Genomic DNA, 25,969 nt, shown 5'->3' on the forward strand with positions numbered 1-25,969 from the left:
AAGTAAGAACCTCCAAGTGGACTCAAGAACTGAAGAAGAACTGGAGTGGGAGAGGACACTAGTCACAGCTCAGGCTGACTCATCCTCTCTCCAAACTCCTATATATGGATCTCTCTCCCATGAGATCCAGGAGGCTGGAATCTTGTGAATGTAAAGACTTGTTGTTGGTTTGAGTTTAGAACTATTGGGTGATTTGCTTTGAAGGAGGTGAAGAGGAGATTTCTTTCTGCTCGGAAGGTGATGCTAGATTGGGCCTCTTATGGTTGTATCACTTCCTGAACCTTACTTCTTCCATTAATAAAGCATTTGAGGTTCTTCTATATGCATGTGTCTCAATGGTGTATTGTTATACTTGTGTATTTGATTTATTCTAATCCTTGAATCAATTATGAATGTATGCTTCTTGTAGTTTCCCTCTCTTGTCATTTTGCAGGATCTTGGTGTAGCTGGGCCCGTGAAAGAGCAAGGAGCTCGGAGCAAGCAACAAGGAGAGAAGATTGGATCAACCATTAGCAGAAGGCATCGGTTAGTGGATCTCTTTCTCCCCTCTTACATCTCATAAAGAAGAAATCTTAGATAGCTTTGCTTTGATTGTTGCTAAGGAACTATCACCCTTAGAGTGGGATAGGGTCATTCCGTATTGGATACTTTTCCCAACAACAAATTGGCAACTCCACTGGGGATAGTATCTTGTTGGTTGTTTGTGTTTTTGCTATTCATTTCGTAAACACAGGGAGTACCGAATCGAACTGCATTTGGATCTTTCAAATGCAAAGTAGAGGGCAGCTACTCTAGCTCAGTTTCTGGGCATGTTTATGATTTGAAGAGCTGATCCACAAGGACTCTGAACAGCTCTTAGTGATAGCTTTTCATCCTCCTTTGAATCATCCTTTAGTGTGTACTTGATTGATAGCCTTGATTTGGCCAAAAACTGTTGATTTTTGAGCAATCTGTGACCCAGAACCTAAGATAAACAAGAGTTTCTCCTTCAGCGCAACTGCTGTGAAGGCAGTCTGCATTTCAACGCAGGTCCCGTGAAGGCTACCTGCGCTGAATGTCAAACTGACAGTGTTGAGGTTGCGCTGAACCAGTTAGGCCTTGTGCAACTGGGGTTCTCTGATTTCTGTTGCCCTGTTTTCATCCTTGTTTTTGCATCCTGTTATCAGCCAATGTACCTATCTGAAACCACCTTTCTTTGCCACTATTCCGCCTCGGTTGTATAAAGAAACTGTATTTGTTCTTTGTGTATTTCTTACATCATTTGCAGTTTCCCATTATGAAAGTGAACTAGTCTTGCTGTGGCCTCTTAGATCTAGACCTGTCATAAGTGTCATTTTGATCTTAAGAGTTAGTTTGTTTGCTGTTCATAGCTGATTGAGCTTTTGCTTTCGTCATATGGTTTGAATTTATGTATTTCTAGTGTTGAAACAAGTAAATCTTAAGGTGTCTTTTGATTTTGGACAAAAGCTTGTTTGTTTTCACTTGAAATCAAATTCAAAGTTATACAACAGCTTTCTTTTTGTAATACATCAACATTAAGAAAGAGAAAAGAAATACCTGCATTGTGCATGTGCATTTTGACAGCTTGCATGTTGATTTAGGAAAAAGTGCATTAGTGTGTGCTCTATGATCTGTGTGAAAAGATGATGTCTTTCTTTTCCCTCAGTAGTTAAGATTTTCATAAGTTGAAAAGATTGAAAAAGCTTGCTTCTCATCTTTAGACTGCATTTAGGAGTTGTACCATACATCTCGTGGTGATCCACAAAGGCAAACTGCTAAACAAGATCAACCTAAAATAAATTGAATTTACATAACAACGCTTTGAAACATAACGCAAACACATAGAGGTCTAAGCTAGAGACGTGTTCCGGCGTCGTTAAACGTGATATCTTACCGTTGAGTGGTTGGGTGATTCCTCCACGGTGAAGCGATAAGTATCAATACGGACTTGTGCTCCCACGTACCGTCGCGTATATATTGGGAGACCCCTATAGGAATAAAGCCTTTATCCATACGAAGCCGTGTCGGCCACCCTACTGATCGCAATGCAGTGAACACAGCATTCACGAAGATCGACCACCCGTACCGTAAAACGTATTCTGTGATTTTGCGAAAAGTTTGGCACACCCTCTACCTAGAACTCCAGAGCAGTTTCTTTTGGCCTTTTTCAAACTCTATAACTGAAAAAGTCCATCCGAGCATTTGTCACTTCGGGCTCGTTAAAACATCGAAGGAGACTAGAGTCATCTTTAGCTTTTTCTCGACTCTTAAAAAGTGAAAAAGCAAGTTGTGTCTAAAGCGTCGTTATAAAATTTATTTTAAACGGAACATAATCACCTCCTATTCCTGCGTTGATCTTTAGGTTGAGAACATGGAACACACCAACCAAGGAATTCCCCATGATGGAAATCCTAGTCCCTTCTCCTCTTGGGGAGAAGTTGGTGCGCCCCACATGGCCACATTGTCGCTTCCAGGACTGACAATTGGCCTGCCAGTCTGGCTATTCTCAACCAGTGTAGTTCAGAACACCACGGTTCCTGAACAGTCGAGTCAACAGTTAGATCAGTCTAGAGCTGCCCACCAGCCTTCTACTTCCTATAACTCTTCCTCCAATCCTTCCTCTTCGCAAGGTAGAGCCGGCAAAAGCCAAGCTCCCATGGAGAAGAAGGAGAAGAAGAAGAGAGAGAAGAAGAAGAAGGAGCCTAAGGCGACTGGGGGCAAGCAAAAGACATCTGACAAAAATCCACACACAGCACGGACCGGGCCTAAATCGCCATGTGTCATATGTAGAGGGGACCACTTCCATAGAGATTGTCCCTGTATTCCCTGGATACTAAGGGACTGGTCCCCTCGTTTGCACAGTTCGGGAGCATCAACCTCTGATAGCTATGTTGAATGCTTACCGTCAACCAGCGAAAGTGAAGGTTCAAGACAAAGAGGAGGAGCAAGATCCCCCTACAGATTGTGTGAAGGCGATCACGCCATCCACCGTTGTCCCTTCTTAGATGAAGCGAAGAGAGTTTTGGAAGATCGTCCAGTTTCACCATTGCGACTTCCTCCTGGATACAAAAAACTCGTGCCAAGTCCTTCGTTGGTTGAGAATACAGCTGGCCCGCTCAAGTGGTCAGCTGAAGCGTCAGTCATTGAAAATGAACCTACTGAATCCAGACCGGACGAAAGTCCAAAGGTCGAAACGGCAGTTGACCCGGTTCTCCCTTCAGAAGTTTCATCTTCAAATGACACCGTCACTGAAGATTCATCTTCAAATGACACCCTCACTGAAGAGAATAAGGATGACACCATCCAGATTCTTTTCATAAACACCGACTCTGATGAGCATCAAGGCAATGCGCCCATTCCTTTATCGCAGGAAGGAACATCGTCAGGGTCATATCCGGCCGTGTATTCGGTCCCACCACCAAGCAACCTGGTTGTGTCCTTTGATTGGAACCAATTAGGCAGACCCTGGTTGCCAGCCAGTATACCATTCAGAATTATAGTCCAAATATACAGAATGGTAATGGCTGGAACTATCATTGATGAAGGGGCATCTGTGAGTATCCTTTCCTCTATTGCTTGGAAAGCACTCGGTTCCCCGTCGCTTTTGCCTGAGATAAGAAATCTCTCGGGTTTTGATAAAGGAACCAGTCGACCATTAGGGATCCTCCTCAATGTGCCTATTACATTGAAAGGGAAGGTCGTTCAAGGACCCTTGGATTATAACCTACTCCTTGGACGACACTATATATATTGCATGGGAGCAATAGTCTCCTCACTCTTTAGAGTAATGTGTTTTCCACACGAAGGAAGAATGGTCAAGCTCGTAGACCAACTTTCATTTCCGGGATCACACATCGCAAATAGTCACATACCAACCCTGAATGGTCTATTCAATCAAGAAATGTCTCCACCCCCAGTCCTTCTTCCCGATGAGTGCGAGTGATTCGGAAAGATGGGACTGGAACCCAGGGGGCATGCATCCTAGTCTGCTTTGGGCAGAAAAAAAACCCTGGGTATAAGGTAGGTTTCCGCGGGAGAATATGACTAGTCCGTACCCCGTCCGAAAGAAGGAAGAGGGGTTGTTCTGGAACAAGATTCTTTTGTCAAAGTTATGTGTTTAAGGCAATGCCACTCACCTTTGTCTACTTCGGTAGACACCGCCGAGGAATGTTCTGTTTAATTTGTTAATGGAACAATCTTTGGATAACCTGAAAGAGGTATGCCTTTCCTGGTAAAACAAATGTTTTACTTGCAAATTGAGGGGTAACCTTGAAATCATACTTTATACCTGGGGGCATGCAAACCTTTTGGAGCGCAAGCAAGGAGCGATTATTTATCTACTTTTTGGATTAGTCGTAACCAAACTTGCATAAAGAAAGGATGTGGAGCAAAGCGTCAGGAGATGAAGCTCCATAAAAAATAGTGATCTCCCAGGAGACATTCTTATCTTATGACTGGTATATACGAGCAGTTTTAGCAAAGTTCATGCTCGTTAAAAAATAAACGCAAAACCAAGCAGTTTTAACGCGGAATTCATGCTCATTAAAAAATAAACATAAGCTGTGAGAAAGCTTCCCCCAGATTTCAAGCTCATCCAGAAAAAATGAACCGGTAAATAACCATTTGAGATCGTAAATTCATCAGCCATAAAAGCCTTGGTCGTGTTTGCACCGTCACCTCCACTTTTCATTTGGCCGATCATTCACCTCCACTTGATTGTTTACCTATTTTGAGGAACAGCTGCGAAGAGTGATTTCACCTAGCCATCCTTGTGACACTGCCGTGATTGGAAAATTCCAACCTGTACCTGGAATCTGCTGCTACCCCTGTTTATCACTCGTTCCTCAAAATACGAGTCTTCTTTGAGCTCTTTTCACTGACTCGTAAAATATGAAAAGTTTGCCGAGTTTTGGCCTTCCAGCTCGTTAAAGCGACCGGAAGAGCTATCCCTCCTCTAGATTTTAATCTTTTTGGACCTGAGGGATTATTGCACAAAAAGATCGAGCGCTTGTTTAGTTCGGCTCGATAAAACTATCGAACATTCATCCCTTCTGTATTGTTTTATACTTTTTCGGACTTAAGGGATCAGATAACGAAAAAGGACCTTTGGAGTTAACTTTACGTACCTTTTCAGACTCTCTAAAAATGAAAAGGACCGAGTTGTCTTTGTCGCTAGACTCGTTAAATACATTAAATAGCGACAAACTTGTCTTTAGACGAGAACGAGTTTCCCTATCGCTAGGCTCGTTAAAACATAGCGATGGGCTTGCCCGAAGGGCAGGTTATAGAACAAGCATATGTTATCCTCCTCAAGCTTGACAAAAATAAAGAGGTACTGGTCAGAAATGACTTGGGAAAAATTGGGAGAATCTCAAAGCTTTTATGGTAGCAAGTCGCTCTTGAACATGACACTTTTCCTCCTTACCACATCGGGTTGGGTTGTTTCATTCACCGGTCTCATCACCATGGTCTCGCCATACCATCCACATTTGGGGTAATGCTACCGATCCATCGCATCAGTGTCGTTATATGTTCAAGAGATGTTGTTCATAAAGAGTCAACCGTGTCCCATCCACTGCCATACATCATCTTTCATCCTTTCATGACCGCCACCCTGAATCATATTTCACAGATCGTTTTCACCTTCATCACAATCATTAGCTCCGTTCCATGTCACTGATGTGGGATTCATTAAGGCCCTCCTTTGACGGATCGCTTCTTGTCGACATCAGCTCATTATCCAAGAAGTTGATCTAGGGACACCCCCCTCAGTACTTTGAAGCTTGCATGCCTTAATGGCAAGTTTCTCACTTCCGGCGACAGGTATACATCAATGACCATCGACCGAAAGATTTTGCGTGGTGTTCGATGCCAAGTCCTCTATTCACACCACGTGAATTGTACTGCAGTACCTTGAGGGTCATCATCATTATCGGTGACTCCTCTCGCGCTTGTTAACAGTTTACATCGTTGACTGGTAATCATGCGATGTCTTTCCATGTTCGACTCCAAGAAATTCTCACATGGATCGACTTGTACTTAGAGTGAAGATCGGACGAGTTTGAAGACCCCGGATCTAGTTTCATCCATCCGAGCTGCGATATATATTCAGGAAATAAAGACATTGACATGTGCAGCAGATGATCATCCTACTCAAAGGATGATAATTTCAGCAGAGAATTATCAGTCTACCATCAGACGATTGTCTGTTCTATGTACAGAAAAATGTATTTATAAAGCCGAGCATGGGAATGCCCACCTCAGCTAGATCATGAAAGCAGTATGAAAAATAATGTATTGTATTGTATCTTATTACAAGTCACCTCTCAGCGATTGAATGAACTTCGGATCCTCCTGATAAAGCATTTCACCCGATAAACGACCTCATACTTTAGGGGGCAACTGTTATAGACATTTTTGTGCCTGAAGCATGAAATGTCCATAATCTAAGGGATCCAAAGTCCCTAAACATGTTGTTCCTACCCCTAGAGGAACAAGGTCAACAAACCACAGCAATTCAAAACAAGTTCTCCACTGAAATAACTCAAAAACAAGTCAATTCTGGATCATGTCAACTGCTCCACTGAGCATCTGCGCTGAATGTCAACTGCTCCATGGACCACCTGCGTTGAATACTCCAACAAAGGCTACCTGCGCTGAGCGAGTTTTGACAAGTGGAAGTCTCATTCCTCAATGTGTCAGTGCCCAGGAAGCTTCCAAAATGACACTTGGATCAGGGAATTCGCCTAGTGATGAGTAAGAGGTTCCGAATCTCCAAGTGGAAGTAAGAACCTCCAAGTGGACTCAAGAACTGAAGAAGAACTGGAGTGGGAGAGGACACTAGTCACAGCTCAGGCTGACTCATCCTCTCTCCAAACTCCTATATATGGATCTCTCTCCCATGAGATCCAGGAGGCTGGAATCTTGTGAATGTAAAGAATTGCTGTTGGTTTGAGTTTAGAACTATTGGGTGATTTGCTTTGAAGGAGGTGAAGAGGAGATTTCTTTCTGCTGGGAAGGTGATGCTGGATTGGGCCTCTTATGGTTGTATCACTTCCTGAACCTTACTTCTTCCATTAATAAAGAATTTGAGGTTCTTCTATATGCATGTGTCTCAATGGTGTATTGTTATACTTGTGTATTTGATTTATTCTAATCATTGAATCAATTATGAATGTATGCTTCTTGTAGTTTCCCTCTCTTGTCATTTTGCAGGATCTTGGTGTAGCTGGGCCTGTGAAAGAGCAAGGAGCTCGGAGCAAGCAGCAAGGAGAGAAGATTGGATCAACCATTAGCAGAAGGCATCGGTTAGTGGATCTCTTTCTCCCCTCTTACATCTCATAAAGAAGAAATCTTAGATAGCTTTGCTTTGATTGTTGCTAAGGAACTATCACCCTTAGAGTGGGATAGGGTCATTCCGTATTGGATACTTTTCCCAACAACACACCTGCCTAAAACCCCATCTCTGTATTATCATACAAGTGGAAATATAGTCCGAATTACACAAAGCCTTAGCTCGGAATCTATCCAAATCTCAGTAAAATCCCTCTGCTGCTCATAGACACTCAAAGACTTCTCAAAAACCTTCTCCTCTGCCCTCCAAGCCTCCTATTTCTATGCATAGTTTTTCCTAGGTCGTCTAGCTGCAACCTGTGTGATTCTCACCTCACACACAACACTGACCTCTGAAATAACTGCAAAAACCTGAAGGAGATAAATCCTCATCATGGATGAGCTTCCTTTATAGGAAAAATATTCATCCAACTGATAATACACTGTCCCTTCTCTGATCTCAACTGGGTCTCTGTCTGAACTGACATGCATCAGTTATCCATGAGAGAATACTCAGTTATCTGAAAATAATAGTTGTCACATGCATGCAAGCATCAACAAACTATATCTCATTAATTTAACAACTTGTTAAATTAATCTAACTGAACTTGACTAAGTTAAACTAAGTCAACTGATCCTCTCAATATAGAACTCATCCTTAATTCCTCAATCAGTGGAGCAAATCAAGGACACATTCCCCAATCAGTGGAGAAATTATTGCATGTTCTCACGAAGACTTCAAGTTTGATTTTCCTTAACTAAATAACTCATGGAGAATTAATTAATTAATATTCAAACTGCTGGTAAGACCAAATTCGAATTTTACTTCCTATTTTAGACCAGGGACTGTCTAAAAATAGGAATCCAATTTGAACTGCTAAAAATAGAACTTCTATTTTTAGCACTTCCATTTTTCATTCCCTATTGCCCAATCCAGCACTGATGCCCAAACTGCTATTTTTAGTAGTGCTATTTTTAACACTTCTATTTTTAGCAATTTCTTGTTGCCAATTTTCAACACTCCCTCTCAACAAGAAAGGCTTCCTCTCGAACCTGATCTTGTACCTTTGGAATGTTCTACATGCAACACTTCTACCAAGTGTGGTTGCTTCAGCAACTCTCAGAACAAAAAAAACTCCCAACTAACCTCTCTGTTGGGCTAGAAACATACTATGATGCTGAAGCTCTACCTGTCGCTGACAAGTGCTCCCTCTCTGACCTCTATGCTACTGCAACATCTCCATGCATCTTGCACCGTTGCACCCTTGTCTGTGCTACCATGCACTGTGCAACACACTTGTGCCTCTCGCATTGCTGCAACCTGCATGCTCTGCGCTGTCCTGGGATTCCTTGCACTGTATCTCTCTCTGCCACTCCATCTGCATCTATCTCTACCCAATCAGTAAATTCCCCTACTCTTCATTGGGGCTCCCGTAGCAAAGTTGAATCAAAGAGGTTGGATACCTCAAGGATCCTGCCCCTCCTACTTGGGACAGTCACTCCACATCGCCCCACCTCCTACCTGGAGGTATGGCTGCATGTGATCCCTCTGCCCACCTGGCTCGAAGTTTCCCCCTAATGGAGGTCTTTGCATGAGTAGATGTCTCTACTTGATCTCCACTCAGCTTCTTTAGTTGTGGCTGCTCCACAACCCCCTGAATCTGCTTCACCAATCGTGGCTCCTCCACAATTGTCTGAGACTTCTTCTGGCGTTGAATGTTGAGAGGTAATTTACTCTCCCTCTCAACCACCAAGTATCTAACCTTTTCCTTGCTCCTCAAGGCTTTGCATGCATCTTATACCTCAAGTGCATATAGGTTCTTGGCTAACACACCAATCTATTTCCACTTTCCCACCGTCAGGAAATTTTCGAGAAAAAGACTTGATTTTAAATCAACGTTATCTCCCTCATCTGAACTCCGATTTAGCTGTTTTTTTTTTCGATTTTGGGTATTTTTCTGCAAAGAATCAAAATTTGCTGTTTATTTGTGAAAATTTTGTACAAAAATTTTCAGATATGCTCTGCAAACTCTCGGCCCGAAACTCAAAACTTTGAAATCTCCTCTCAGTATACTGTTCTCTCCTTGATCACCTATGCTCCGATACCATGTAGAATTTTTCTACAAATCAGCTAGTTCTGATACCATGTAGAACTTTTTCTACAAATCAGCTAGCTCTAATACCATGTAGAAATTTTCCACCTATAGATCACCTGGTAATGCAATATACTAAAGCAAAACACTTGATCTACTTCTACAAACAATTTAGTGGAAGCTTAATCAACCATGAGCAACATCAATAAGAACACATATAACTGATAAGAAGGAATCAATCACACATAACACAAAAGAATTTACCCGGGGAAAGCACCTACCTAAAACCCCATCTATGTATTATCATACAAGTGGAAATATAGTCGGGATTACACAAAGCCTTAGCTCAGAAGCTATCCAACTCTCAGTACAATCCCTCTGCTGCTCATAGATAGTCAAAGACTTCTCACAAACCTTCTCCTTTGCCCTCCAAGCCTCCTATTTCTATGCACATTTTTTCCTGGGCCATCCACCTGCAACCTATGTGATTCTCACCTCACAGACAACACTGACCTCTGAAGTAACTGCACAAACCTGAAGGAGATAAATCCTCATCATGGATGAGCTTCCTTTATAGGAAAAATATTCATCTAACTGAGAATACACTGTCCCTTATCTGATCTCAACTGGGTCTCTGTCTGAACTAACATGCATCAATTATCCATGAGAGAATACTCAGTTATCTGAAAATAATAGTTGGCACATCCATGTAAGCATCAACAAACTATATCTCATTAATTTAACAACTTGTTAAATTAATCTAACTGAACTTGACTAAGTTAAACTAGGTCAACTGATCCTCTCAATATAGAACTCATCCTTAATTCCTCAATCAGTGGAGCAAATCAAGGACACATTCCCCAACCAGTGGAGAAATTATTGCATGTTCTCACAAAGACTTCGAGTTTGATTTTCCTTAACTAATTAACTCATGGAGAATTAATTAATTAATATTCAAACTACTGGTAAGATCAAATTCGAATTTTACTTCCTATTTTAGACCAGGGACTGTCTACAAATAGGAATCCAACTTGAACTGCTAAAAATAGAACTTCTATTTTTAGCACTTCTATTTTTAGTAATTTCTTGTTGCCAATTTTCAACATCAATGACCAACCATTTAGGAATGGAAGGGGGTGAATTTATAGGAAGGGAGAGGGAGTTAGAGATCCACAAAATAGGGTGGAAGGTCCACATATCAAGGGGGAAACCCATGATGATAAGATCAAGAGGCCTAAATGAGAGAGCTCAACCATATCAGCACAACCAATATCAAGCTTGTTGTTCCCGAAGGTTCTAGTGAGCGAAGATTCTCCTCCAGTTTGGGAAAGCTTGCCAGGAGGAGTTCAACGTGATTTTTCCTATGAAAACCCACGCTGGCAGTGCGAGTGTCTAACTGAGCAACCTGCCATTAGCATAGGTAGGTAGCGGAGCAAAACACACTGATGCCAAAAATTAGGTTTTAAGGAAACTTTCTTTAGAATGATTTCAAGGCAACTTTCCTTTGATTCTCCTTGGAGTTTTTCGTCTGTATATCATGATGGATATTCTACACAGTATTCAATGTTTTGGCACTCCAGGATATGGCACGAGAAGTGAACAAGAGACATGAAAAAATACTGTGTAACAGTTGGGAAGTATTTTCAAAAAATTATTAAGTGTGGGATCAGTGAGACTGATGTGAACATCGATAAGACTTCAAGTGTGATCACACACATAGAATACTTGAAAACAAAAAATCATAGATCATCCTCAACAGATGAAAATGCATTTCCCTCCGTGCGAAAACTTTACAACAAGTGCGACACTTAAGATACACTTTGCGACGACCATGATGAAACTTGTGTGACAGTGCTCAAAACTTTCGAAATGAGTGTGGCGGATGTTTACATGGTTAGAAAAACTCATTTACACAAAGGTGACCTCTAGAAACCACCAAAATAGGCTTATATACATGATGCGACAACTGACATGCGAAAAGACGACATTTTTCCTATCTTGCAAAGGGGACAAAACTCCTCAAGAAAACACATGGACTGAGTTTCAAATTTTTGCGAAGACAATGTACAGGACCAAGGAAGGCTTCGAAATTGAGCGTCAACCAAAATTTTGGAGGGTTTTGTAGTAGCGAAAACACTCAGTGACAGACTAGTAGAATTCCATCTTCTCTGCCTTGGTTAACACTTTTGTGCAGGATCTTGGTTCTTGGGAGAGTATTGATTCATCATGTAGATTACGTTGATATCCCCACTTACCTCATGAATAAACATAGTCCTCTCTATCCATTTCTTGGTTGAACACATCATAAGATTCAATGATATCGCAAAGTTTCAAGTTGGGAAGGGTAGTGAAGTTCACAATATTAAGATTATTAGAGTATGTTTTTTCATCTCTAGTGTTTCTCCGCTACCAATAGGCTTGGACAGTACCCCAACAGAGTCACTACAGGAACACAAACATTACTTTACAACTAGTGAGTTGGACAATACCCTGGGAGATTTTCTTGCTTCACCTCTGTTATACCTCAGAAGACAATTCATGGTTGTGAGGGAACCAATGCTTGAGACAATTTGAGATTAATTAAAAATAGTTAAATTCAATGGTTCAAAGTACAAGACATGAGGGCTTGCAAGTAAAGCTTCTAATTTTGAAACCCTAGCCTTCCAAATCAAAATGGCCAGAGAGGCCCTGAGACTTACAGGGAGAAGGTGTAAAGTAGAAAATGGAGGAGACAAAATTTTGGCATAGGAAATTAAGAATCTGTGCTTTAACTCTATAGAAAGAAAGATGTAAGACTAAGAAAATGTGAATGAGATTCCTGGATATGGAGCGCCCATTAAGGGCTTCAGGATTAATTTTAATGAGTACAATTACGTAATTCATAAAAAACCAAACCAAAGCACCAGCTGCATCTTACACTATATCCAAGAAAGGAAAATACATAAATATGAATGTTGAAACTCAAGAAAAAGACAGTGACTGTAACTTCCCAATGCTCGAATCAAATTGCAATTTCTTCTTTAGATTTCAGAGAGAATGTTTTGTTTACATTGCTAGTCATGTATGACTATGGCCTTCCAAACCCCTCAAAAATGTCATTTTCCATATTTTATCTTCCCTCCCCAACCTCACTAACTAATTGTCAAATTCAATTGGTTTAAGAACCGATCTTGGGAATAATTAATAAACTACCCTCTCTTTTAAAAATATTTAAAAACAAAACAAAAACATATAAAATATTATATATATAATATATATAATATTTATTTTCCTCCGTTACAAAATAATACCCCATCCTCTTTACATATTAACAATATATAAAATCGAATTTTGGACTATAAAGTTGGTATATGAGTAATGGAATAAAAAACATGTGTCTGGGCCCCTAGATATAATGACATCCATGTCAAAGGTAAATAGGCAACACATGCTCGTGGTGAGCTGCATTGACAATTCAAAATGGTAAGTGAAAACTGACTTTGTCTCCATCCATACGTCACTGACCCAAACAATAAACTACTTATAAGGGCACTTTGGTGGTTTTAGAAAATTGGGGAGGATGCCCTCGTAATGAATCTTGACCGTTGATCTGCAAAAAAGTGATTCAGGCCAAACCACTTTACGGGGATGTCTCCAGCATAAGATTCATGTAGTTTGTGCCTCCGGGTTTCCATTAGATCTAGAGTTTTGTGATTATAACCATTGATGGAATATAATAAAGTCTCATCCCGTCTGGCCATCAAATCAACCTTCATAACAATTTATCATTAACAATCTCTGTAACACTTTCTATGTTTCTCTTGGTATTACCAACCATGCTTTCCCTTTGTCCAACTAGGGATTCTGCTACTTCCTTGTTAAAAACAGGACTGGTGAAGCATCTATCTGTAGTCTCTCTAACTAACAATGTCTTATCCATAATTTTATTTAGTTTCGATGTGGGGCTCAACTGTTTTTGATATATTTCTTCAGCTTCTAGAGTGGTAGCCAAAATGCAATGCACAACAATATCAGGATATCTTTGTATTGGTGAAGTAAAATGAGTGTACAGTGGAGTGGCCAATGCATAATGTGCCCAATCATTTTCTTTATCCCTTAACTCTCATATGAAAAAATATGTTGCTAGCTGCATTGGTTTGTAGCTTACAAAAGAATAATACTAAATAAAGAATGATCATTTTTCAATTTCTCTTTCAAATTTCCTAGGGACTGATGCGGTGCACCTACAGAGGAGACATCAATATCAAAACCATGCTTATTACAAAATGCCTTCAAATCTCTTAATTTTCATATATTGGGTTCTTGATGCTTGCGCAGCAAAAAACAATCAGGAAAATCTCTAGAAATAACTTCTGCAACCATTGTGTTTTCTAAAGCATGAATTCCTCCAAAATCATGTTTTAATCCTTGCTCTCATAAATCATACTTTCACACGGTATACCATATTCATCTAAAACAAACACAAGCTTAGAGTTATCCAATCTCAAAACCTGTTTTTCCTTCTCCGCCAATTTTTTTATGTAGATTATGAACATTTGCAACAATATATTGCTAATCAAATGGCCCATGTAGTTCTGAGTAGCACATTTCACCACCATTAGTTTTATTGCAGTCAAATATGCCATCTATAATCTCCTGTGCATGTTGATAGGAACGCTTGCTGCATGAACGAATTATTGTCTGCCTAATCCGGTATATTTAAGATGCTCATATTCCTACCTTTTCCCTTTTCACAAAATCAAAAAGGAAAATTATAAATATACAAATCAAATTCCAGTGAATCATCCATAGTGTGTAGGGTGTTTTTATGAAAACCTGTGTTTGAAGGAACTCAGAAAATATGTAAAACGACTTTGAATTTCTGGAAATTTCCCATGTTGAAGTCAATTGGGGCCCTTTTGCACAAAACGGAGATGACGGATTTTTGGTTTTTTTTTTATGTTTGCTCAGAAAATGATTTTAAAATTCAACGCCTAAGAACCCATCCATTTTTTATCAACATAATAATGCTGCCTCATTATTGCAAATAATGTTTTTCTGTGTGAACAGTTGGCTTTACATGGCTTAGTAATGCCTTTGTTGTATAACATAATATCCACTGAAGTTATACCATGGTAAACAAAAGAAGTAGGATCACCAACATGTAGCCTTGACCTATCCTCTAGTTCTTGAACTCTAGAGGTGAAATATATCTACTTGTTCCACTTCCCATGTAAATTATCTCAACTTTATCCATGGGAAAAGCTAGTTTATTGTCACATGTGTGTGCATTATTATCACTAGTTTGTGCTACCATATAGGATGATTCCTCTTCTCTCTGACTCAAGGTTGTTGGAAAACATATTCAGGAGTTTTTCTTTTCTGAACACACTAATTATTATTTGCCATTTCCACATCTATGACTGCAAACTCCTCTTCCAAGACATTTTATATCAAGATCCCGAATCTTCCAATAACGCATTACTTTCATTGTCCCTATTATCTTGAATTTAGTCCAAACATTTCCTTTGGTGAGAACATGGCCAATCTGTGATTTTTCTAAAATCCATGGAGAATTGGCTACTATGAGTTCATAGTCATTACTACCAATTTCATTCTATCCAGACTCCTGTAAACCCAAAATTCCTAATTGGGAGGATACTCATTCATGTGAACCAAAGGTCTCGAAACATTTTACAATACAACCATTGTGATCTCTACTTCAACAGTCTCCAAAGCATGCTTCTATGGAATAGCTTGACTACATTCATTCAAAATTTAACTGAACATATTCCTTTTACATGACTCTCTAAGACAACATCATGACATCCACCTACGAAATTCAACCCTCCTTTGTACTTCTCTGATAATTGAAAAGGAATTTCTTGCATTTCCTCCACAAAAGCTTCTGAATATTTCACTGAATTTTTATTACAGGCATACAAGGAAATATTTGCAAACGAGTTGTTGCAACAACTTCATCCAGGGCATTTGTAGTGTCCATTCTGACATCATTCTGATAGGTTTCATCCAAAACTATTTTGTTGTCCACTAACATAGTGTTTTTCCCAATGCTTTTGTAGGGCGAGAAAAAAGAGTTATCAGGGAATGTTATCAGGTGCCATCAAATTTTAAAATTTTAATCCCATACTGGAATATTTTTTCTTAATATTTTTAGTAGCACTTTGTGAAAAAATTGTTGAGAACTGTAGATCAATGGCCTTACATAGGCATGGGATCCAAAATTCTGAAAATATTAAACTCACTGAAACCTCTATCTTCCAAGATCTTTATTCTTGAATTGAAAATGTTAAACTAGAAATATTGCAGCTTCAAAATAAAATGCTCTCTGGTTGATATTATTTATGTATAGGTTGTATTATATACATGGCTAGAGTCCTTTGGGTGAAATCCACCTTCTAGTGGCACCAGGCAAACATTTGAGTATTGAACCTTGTGCCTCCATTCTGTTGGGATTTAGAAACTAAAATTGGTATGCACCATAAAATATTTTTAGACAAAACTTTTAGCACATACATCAGAAATGATATTTGTTGTTGACCAAAGAAAACTGTCATATAGTCAACTACTAGATCTTCAAAGGAATTTTTTGTTTGCAATGTCTTTTGCACAAACTCCAGTTTCGAGGTTTGAAAGTGAGGAACTTTATTTCCATTTTCCCCATGATGTTGATGTTTTTCATGCAATTTCATCTCTTGAAAAAACATTTTGCCCTCCTGTAATAACACTTGAGAACGTGCACTGAATTCTCCTTTATTCATAAAATTACTAAACTCATAATGATTATAATTATCTACTAGATCTTCAAAGTGTTGTTCAGTTTTTGCAAGGAGTTGCTGATTTAAATTCTTGGAATACTTGAATTCTTACCCTTTGACAATATGAAAATCCTCTGCCCACTTTTTAAAACCCTTCCTTACCTCCAAACCTGTATTTTCTTGTAGAGATTTTCCATTGTTTTATTGACAGACACTCTTGTCTTCAACAATATGTTTTCTTTCAATATGATAAGAAAATTTTCCACAAGCCCATAAATTATCTTCAATCTCCTATGCATAAAGAAACATCAGCTCCAAAGTGCAAGGCCTTCTCTCCTTGAGATAAAAAGTGAAGTTAATAGGATAAGCCTTCGAATAGTACACCATGGCAGCAACTTCAGGGGGTCAAATTTCTTTTCGCATACTGAAATAAATATTTTGAAACCTCTGATTAAATTCAGTGACTGATTCATAGCTTTTCCTCTGGATAGTATAAAATTCCAAAAGGTGTTTTTCATATGAATTGTGCTCACTCAAATATCTAAGAAAGATATTTTGAAAACCTTGCCACGAATTAATTGAACTTGCCTCCAAATGTTGGAACCATTGCTATGCTTCCCGCTTTAACGAATGAAAAAAAAAACTCAAAGCCACATCTTCATAAATAATTTTAAATTTGTCTAGAAAATACTCAAAGTTTAAGACATGTTGTTCAACTGTAACATCATCATTCTCTCGAGAGAAATTTGACAAAAAAATGAAGCTTTTTGAAGGATAATGATGAAGAATTGTCGGCAGCTTTAGGGGTTTAAAGTTTTCCCTGTTTTTGAGCTGAAAATAGAGGGTTGATTGTGAGGAAAGGTGGTGGCTGCCAAATATGATGAATCATCTTCTTTATATTCAGACTGTTACTTGATTGTCTTCAGGGATTATAATGCAACAATCATTTCTCTTGTCAGATTCAAGGGATAAAGATGTCCCAAGATCAATGATACATGAAGAAGAGAAGTCTTCTTTTTCCAACAAAGAGTGTGCTTGATGAGTCTTATAATATTCTGAGAATAAGAGGCAAGAAATAATATTTGTAATGTGTAGGGGAGGGGTGGGGGGGAATAGGGCTGATAAGAAAACATAGATATTCTTCGAGAAACCTCAAATTTTGATACTTGGTTTTTCCCTGTTGCTTCCTCATTTTCTTGCCAACAAGATTTATCCTCAAGTGAAGTTTTTCACCAGTGGAGTCACCAAGTGAATAATAAGCATCCAACCTTGGTATCTAAATATTGTTCATCATCAAGAAAATAGAATCTTAATACCGAAGGAAAAATAACTTCATTTCTTTATTCCCTGACAATAGTGCCAAAAGAATTTTGTACATGAGGAGGCAGTTCCTGATTGTGAGGGAACCAGTGCTTGAGACGTTTTGAGATTAATTAAAAACAATTAAATTCAATGGATAGAAGTACATGCCAAGAGCGATTGCAAGAAAATATTCTAGTTCTAAAATCCTAGCCTTTCAAAGTAGAATGGCTAGAGAGGCTATCAGAGTTACAGGGTGAAGGTGTAAAGCAGAAGATGGAGGATACTGGGTTTTGTCATAGGTAATTAAGAATATGTGCTTTAACATTGTAGAAAGAATGAAGTAATACTGAGAAGATTTGAATGAGATTACTGGATGTGGAGTGCCCATTAAGATCTTTAGGACTAATTTTAATGAGTACAATTATGTAAATTCATTAAAAACTAAACCAAAGCAATAGCTACATCTTACACTATCCAAGAGAGGAAAATACATAAATATTAATGTTGAAACTCAAGAAAAAGACAGTCACTGCAACTTCCTAATGCTGGAATCAAACTACAATTTCTTCTTCAGATTTCAGAGAGATTTTCTTTTTACATTGCCAGTCATGGATGATTGTGGCCTTTCGAACCCCTCAAAAATGTCATTTTCCGGATTTTATCTCCCTCGCCAACCTCATTGACTAACTGTCAAATTTAGTTGGTTTAAGAACCGATCTTGAGAACAGTTAATAAACTACCCTCTCTTTTAAAAAGATTTAAAACAAAACAAAAACATATAAAATATTATATATAATATATATAATATTTATTTTCCTCCATTACAAAATAATACCCCATCCTCTTTACATATTAACAATATATAAAATTGAATTTTGGACTATAAATTTGGTATATGAGCAATGTAATAGAAAACATGCGTGTGGGCCCCAGATATAATAACATCCATGTCAAAGGTAAATAGGCAGTGCATGTTGGTGGTGGGCTACATTGATAATTAAAAATTGTAAGTGAAACTTGACCTTGTCTCCGTCCATACGTCACTGACCCAAACAATAAACTACTTACGGGGGAACTTTGGTGGTTTTAGAAAATTGGGGAGGATTCCCCCATAATAAATCTTGACCGTTGATTTGCAAACAAGTGGTTCAAGCCAAATCACTCTACAGGGGCTCTCTCTAGCATAAACTTCATGTAGTTTTCACTTCCGGGTTACCGTTGGATCTGGGGCTTTGTGATGTGAACCATTGATGGAAAATAACAAAGTCTCATACTGTATGGCCATCAAATCAATCTTGGGAACATTTTATCATGAACAATCTCTATAACATTTTCTATGTTTCTCCTAGTATCGCCAACCATGCTTGCCCTCTGCCCAACTAGGGATTCTGTTGCTTCCTTGTTAAAAATAGGACCAACGAAGCATCTTTCTACACTCTCTCTAACTGACAATGTCTTATCCATTCTTTGATTTAGTTTCGATGTGGAGCTTAACTATTTCTGATAGATTTCTTGGCTTCTAGAGTGGCAACCAAAATACAATGCACAACAATATTAGGATATCTTCGTATTTGTGAAGTAAAATGAGTGTACAGTGGAGTGGCCAATGCATAATGTGCCTAGTCATTTTATTTATCCCTTAACTCTCCTGTGAAAAAGTACATTTCTAGATGCATTGTTTTTGTAGCTTACAAAAGAATAATATTGAATAAATAATGATCATTTTTCAATTTATCTTTCAAATTTTCCAAGGAGTGATGCAATGAACCTGCAGAGGAGACATCAAGATCAAATCCATGCCTATTACAAAATGTCTCCAACTCTCTTAATTTTTGGATATTCGGTTCTGGATGCCCGCACAGCAGAGAAAAGTCAGGAAAATATCTAGAAATAACTTATGCAACTGTTATGTTTGCTAAAGCATGAATTCCTCCACAAGCATGTTTGCATCCTTGCTCTCATAAAGCATACTCTGACATGACATGCCATCTTCATCTAAAACAGACACAAGCTTAGAGTTATCCAATCTCAAAACCCATTTTTCAAACTTGTTCTCCCTTCTGTGCCAGGCAATTTTATGTAGATTGTGAAGATTTGCAACAATATCTTGCAAAATGAAATGGTCCATGTAGTTTTGGGTAACACATTTCACCGCCATTAGTTTTATTGCAGTCAAATATGCCATCTATAATATCCTGTGCATGTTGATAGGAACACTTGCAGCATGAACGAATTATTATCTGCCCAATTCTGACTATTTAAGATGATCATATTCCTACATTTTCCCTTTGCACAAAATCGAAAAGGCAAATTATAAATATACAAATCGAATTCCAGTGAGTAGTCCATAGTGTGTAGGGCGCTTTTATGAAAAACGATGTTTGAAGGGACTCATAAAATATGTAAAACCACTTCGAATTTCTGGAAATTGACTAAGCTGAAGTCAATTGGGGCCTTTCTTCAGAAAACCCAGATCACGGATTTTTGAATTTTTTCTCCGTTTGCTCATAAAATGCATTTAAAATTTGATGCCTAAGAACTCCTCCATTTTTTATCAACATAATAATACTGCCTCATTATTGCAGATAATTCTTTTTTGTGTGCACAATTGGCTTTACTTGGCTCAGTAATGCCTTTATTGTATAACAGAGTATTCACTGAAGTTATCCTGTGGTAAACAAAAGAAGTAGGATCACCAACATGTAGCCTTGACCTATCCTATGGTTCTTGAACATAAGAGGGGCAATATATCCACTTGTTCCATTTACCATGTAAATTATCTCAACTTTCTCCATGGAAAAAGATAGTTTATTGTCAAATGTGTGTGCATTATTATCACTAGTTTGTGCTACCATATAGGATGAGTCCTCTTCCCTCTGACTCAAACATTAGAGGGGCAATATATCCACTTGTTCCATTTACCATGTAAATTATCTCAACTTTCTCCATGGAAAAAGATAGTTTATTGTCAAATGTGTGTGCATTATTATCACTAGTTTGTGCTACCATATAGGATGAGTCCTCTTCCCTCTGACTCAAGCTTGCTGGTGAGCATATTCAGTGGTTTTTCTTTTTAGAACACACTAATTATTGTTTTCCATTTCCACATCTATGACTACAAACTCCTCTTCCAAGAAATTTTATATCCAGGTCCTGAATCTTCCAACAATACATGACTTTCATTGTCCTTGTTATTGTGAATTTAGGTCAGACATTTCCTTTCGTAAGCACATGGCCAATCTGAGATTTTTCTAAAATCAATTGAGAATTGGCTACTATGAGTTTATTGTCCTTGCCACAAATTGCATTCCATCCAGACTCCTATAAACCCCAAAATTCATGCCTGGGAGGATACTCATTCATGTGAACCAAAGGTCTTGAAACCTTTTACAATACAACCATTGTGATCTCTACTTCAATAGTCTCTAAAGAATGCTTCTATGTTATAACTTCACTACATTCATTCAAAATTGAACTGAACACATTTCTTGCATATGACTCACTAAGAAAACATCATCACAACCACCTACAAAATTCATCCCTCCTTTGTACTTCTCTGATAATCGAAAAGGAATTTCTTGCATTTCCTCCACAGAATCTTCTGAATATTTCATTGAATTTTTTTTACAGGCATACAATGACAATATTTGTGAATGAGTTGTTGCAACAACTTCATCCAGGGAATTTGTAGTCTGCATTATGACATCATTATGACAAGTTTCATCCAAAACTATTTTTTTGCCCACTAACATAGTGTTTTTCACAATGCTTTTGTAGGGTGAGAAAAAAAAGTTGTTAGCAAATGTTATCAGGTGCCATCAAATTTTACAATTTTAATCCTTTGTTAGATATTTTTTTTTTGAAGATTTTTAATATTTTAGTTGTTCCGGATTGGGTTACAACAACCTCTCTGCATAGGAAACCTTTCTCTTCTTTTGAATTTATTTATTTATTTTATAGCACTGTGCATTGGAACTTATTCATTTTATGGGTGGAAGAGGGATCCCAACTTATTGAAAGCAGAAGTGGTTGTTCCTTCAAAGAAGCATATAGAGACCTCTTATTTAGGTTTTCTCGTTTATAGTTTTTCCCTTCTCCTCCTCTACTAATTGGATAGGCATGTCAACACAAAAACATTAATACTGAGTGTGGGCATGAGGTTTTCCTTAATAGACACGGGTTTTCGGTTTAACCAAGACTCTCCTCACCGATAGATCATATTTTTCGTCGAAACTTAATCGAACAAATGATATAGTCAACACAAGGAAGATGGACAGAAGGTTACCCAAAAGGTTAAGTGTCACAAGACTCTCTTTTAACTCATCTACACATAAAGATGAATAAACACGTTGACACGCAACATCTATTTACATGTCACACACAGAAAACAAAAACAAAATCAAACAAACAAGAAAATACTATGTACGTAGAGTAGGGAACAACCCTAGATCATTAATTAAAATAATTCTTTAAGTCTTGGAAATTGACTTAGAGAGATTCAATCCTCCCGTCAAGTGATTTCAGATGATACGTGTGTTGGCCAAGCTTTTCATGAACTGTGAATGGTCCAATCCATAGGGATTAAAATGGGGTGTGTTTTCCCTTGTCCTCGTGGGCTTTGTCCCACGTCAAGACTAATTCACCCATAAAAGAGTTATTATTCCCTACATACTGGGGGGGGGGTGAATCAGTATTATCACATCAATAAAACTTTTTCATTTCCATATTCAGATTCATATATGCTACTTCCACAACTTCTCATGATTCAGATAGTTGATCCTTAATGAGTGCATTAGAACATTATCAACCATATTAACAGTAAACAGGTGCAGTAAAATAGAACAAATCATCACACATAAGCCACACACATGAACACCATGATATAAGGTGGAAACCCAATGTGGGAGAAAACCACCTGCTACAATATGTCTCTATCTTCTTTCAATTAGAAACTCCTTTTACAATGATTTTGTACTGGTGCAGTCCTTTACCAGTACACAGGCTACAACCTGCAGAGAGCTACAACCCTTTCTCGTTCTCCAGCTTCTCCTGGAAGGGAGCTACAACCCCCTTAGCTCTTGTACTAGCCAAGATACTAGTACGTAGGTGCTAGCCTACTGAAGGCTACAACCTTCTCTTTCTTCCAGGGACCACGTTTCATAAATTTTCAGACTGGATACAACACATAATCTGAAAGGCCACGTTTCATCCAATTTTCATACTGGACCCATAAATATCATTGAAGCACATAATCAATCAATCTTTTGAATCACCTAATCACCAGATCAATACATATACAAGGATAATATGAGTGTTAGCAACCCGATCTAGTCCATTAGATCCATTACTAGATCTCATCCATCAACACAATCAATCAAACTGAATATGTAGAATACTGACACCATTAAACAGTCATCAGAACACATCAACAACCTGAACCACCTGTAACATTAAACATCATAGCTCAAATGGTATATGCTACTACAATGAACCAAACCTGCGTACATACGTGCTTTCACCAAAGCCAACCCGCGTACAGATCTATAAATATTCAATAATGACTTGCAGCGATTTCAAACATAAGTTATACCCAGTTCAGATCATTACAAGCGTCAGTATACAGATCTAGAATAAGCATAATCAACTATATAGAGATAGTTCATTTCAAACCATTTGATCCCGATCTATCCTTAGATCTTGTTCTCCATCAACCGGTGAGATCCCTCTTTAGCTCAGATCCAGATCTGCACCATAACCCAATCACAGTATTCCAGATCTAGATATTCAATAATTCAGATGATGCTTTGCCAAATGATCTCCTTCCTCTTTTATAGCCTTAGTCCTTTCTCAATACCACGGTCCAAAACCATAGGATCAAAAAACTATTGGACTAATACCATGAACCAACCATGAAAATGCGTGAGATCAACACTTTTGGATGCAATACCACGGACCAAAACCATAGGATCAAAAACTGTCGGACTAATACCATGAACCAACCATGAAAGTGCGTGAGATCAACACTTTTGGATGCAATACCACAGGCCAAAACCATAGGATCAAAAACTGTCGGACTAATACCATGAACCAACCATGAAAGTGTGTGAACTTTTCTCTTGCATGAAGGGAACTTTTCTCTACATGAAAGTGCGTAAACTTTTCTCTACATGAAATAAAATTTTCTCTGCATAAAAGTGCGTGAACATTTCTCTACATGAAATAAACTCTTCTCTGCATAAAAGTGCGTGAACTTTTCTCTACATGAAATAAACTTTTCTCTGCATAAAATTGCGTGAACTTTTCTCTACATGGAATAAACTTTTCTCTGCATAAAAGTGCGTGAACTTTTCTCTACATGGAATAAACTTTTCTCTGCATAAAAGTGCGTGAACTTTTCTCTACATGGAATAAACTTTTCTCTACATAAAAGTGCGTGAACTTTTCTCTACATGAAGGAAACTTTGTTGCACTATAATTTATCAAATAAATTTGCTGCACTATAATTTATCATTTGTGTGATTTGCCATCAAGGACAACACTTGTCTCATAATGCCAACAATCTCCCCCTTTGGACTTGATGGCAACAATACCAAATCACTCTCCCCCTTTGACATCAAGGGCAAAGGGCGAACCAAGATATTCTCTTTCCTAGAAAGGCATTCCGCTGTTCATACTCCCCCTGAGTACCTGCTGAAATATCTGAATGAGCTCCCCCTTTGTATATGCCAAGGTGTACCAATCTGTCCATGCTACATGCTGAAAGCTCTGCTCTTGCTGAATTATGTTGTTCATGCTCCCCCTGTCTGTAAGCAAGGTCTGCAAAAAGGTGTTCTACAAGAACATGACTCTATACATCATAAGAGACCTTCCTATCACCAAAAGACTCAATACATACATCCATTTCCCAACCACGTGGGGATATACTAGAATTGACTCATCCACCCAACCAAGTGGGGATACATCAAAAGTTTACACATGATAAAACAAGAACATTACATCTTCATCCCAGGCATAGTGGGGAAACCAATATAGGTCGTTACATGACCTTGACACCATAAAAGAGATACCACAAAAGAGATACATGACATAGAGACGAAATATCTAGAGCAAAACTGATATCGGCAGCATCTGTCAATCACAATTCAGATCAGCAACCAAGAGATCCTTCTATTCTCCCTCTATCTTTGTTCCACCTGAAACCAGCAACAACTGTGAGCTAGAACCAAAAGCTTCTAAGATAATGCCAACAATGCATCATTGGAAGTTTATCTGCTCCCCCTGAACCTGTGTCAGATGGTCTCTGTCAGACCCATATCAGATTTCCTTCAAATTATAATATACGCGACTGTATGCACATAAACAAGCGTATATACGCGGATGGTCCTTATGAAACTCGCGTACAACCAATTTCAGATCAGCAACCTGTAAATGTCCTATAGAGTATAAGTCATCAACCTATAACAAGGTATGTCTGCATCAATTCATCCGTTTGAACAGAATTCAGAGTCATTCACATTATATCATGTGTGAAACCACCATAGCCATTTCATCAACATCAAGATCTACATGATCCAAGTATCATTACTTGGGAACATCTGCATCAATCAACATATGTAAGTATCATATAGATAAGAACTCATCATCATGTCTCCAACAAAGCAACTTTGAGTAGTCATCCATGTATCAGCACTATGTATCTTGAGCTCAACCTCATTTGTCAAAACTTCTTTATATCATCAACTATGAGCACTAAGAGCTATAGGAACCTTGCATCATGATCTTTATGCATATGACGACAGCAGCATATGAGAAACACATCATCAAGTAATGAAGTTCTGTATTCAAGCTTTGTACTTCTCCTTATCCTGATCACTATATAAATGCACCATCTAAGAATCAATCCACAAATATGATCTAAATATCAACTATGTAACCCCAAGAATCATCTGAACAACTCATAACCATATCATAGCAAGATGAATCATTTATCCATATAAGCATCATCACCAAGGACTATTAACCATAATGCCAACAATGCATTAAGAGCATATGCTCCCCCTAAACCTGTGCCATCTATCAGATCTGATCATGCATATTAATAAGAAGTATCAAGACATCAGCAATATCAAGTTAGAACCAAAATACTTCTAACCATCATATCCACACATCATTAGCAAAATGCAACCATTATCAATTAGAGCAAAACTGATCCTTTTCTTGAATATGTCCCTACTGCCTTTCTTCAAACAATCATATACGCGACTGTGCAGTAAAAAATTCGCGTATATATGTAACTTCCCTTTATCAAGCTTGCGTAGGAGATTGAAGTTTTACACTTCCGGCTCCCTCTGTTATGTCTGTATAATGTGTTGTGCCGCCACTTTCTGACTGAATTTCCTTTTTCTTCCATATCTTCAAGTGTGATGATGTTTTCTCCTTTTGGTGTGATGTCCGTGCTTTGTTCCTGCATTCCTTTGCTATATG

Source organism: Pinus tabuliformis, chromosome 4_2 (assembly GCF_031772625.1).
Source record: "Pinus tabuliformis cultivar Carrire ecotype Pingquan chromosome 4_2, CPIR1, whole genome shotgun sequence".
NCBI lineage: Eukaryota > Viridiplantae > Streptophyta > Pinopsida > Pinales > Pinaceae > Pinus > Pinus tabuliformis.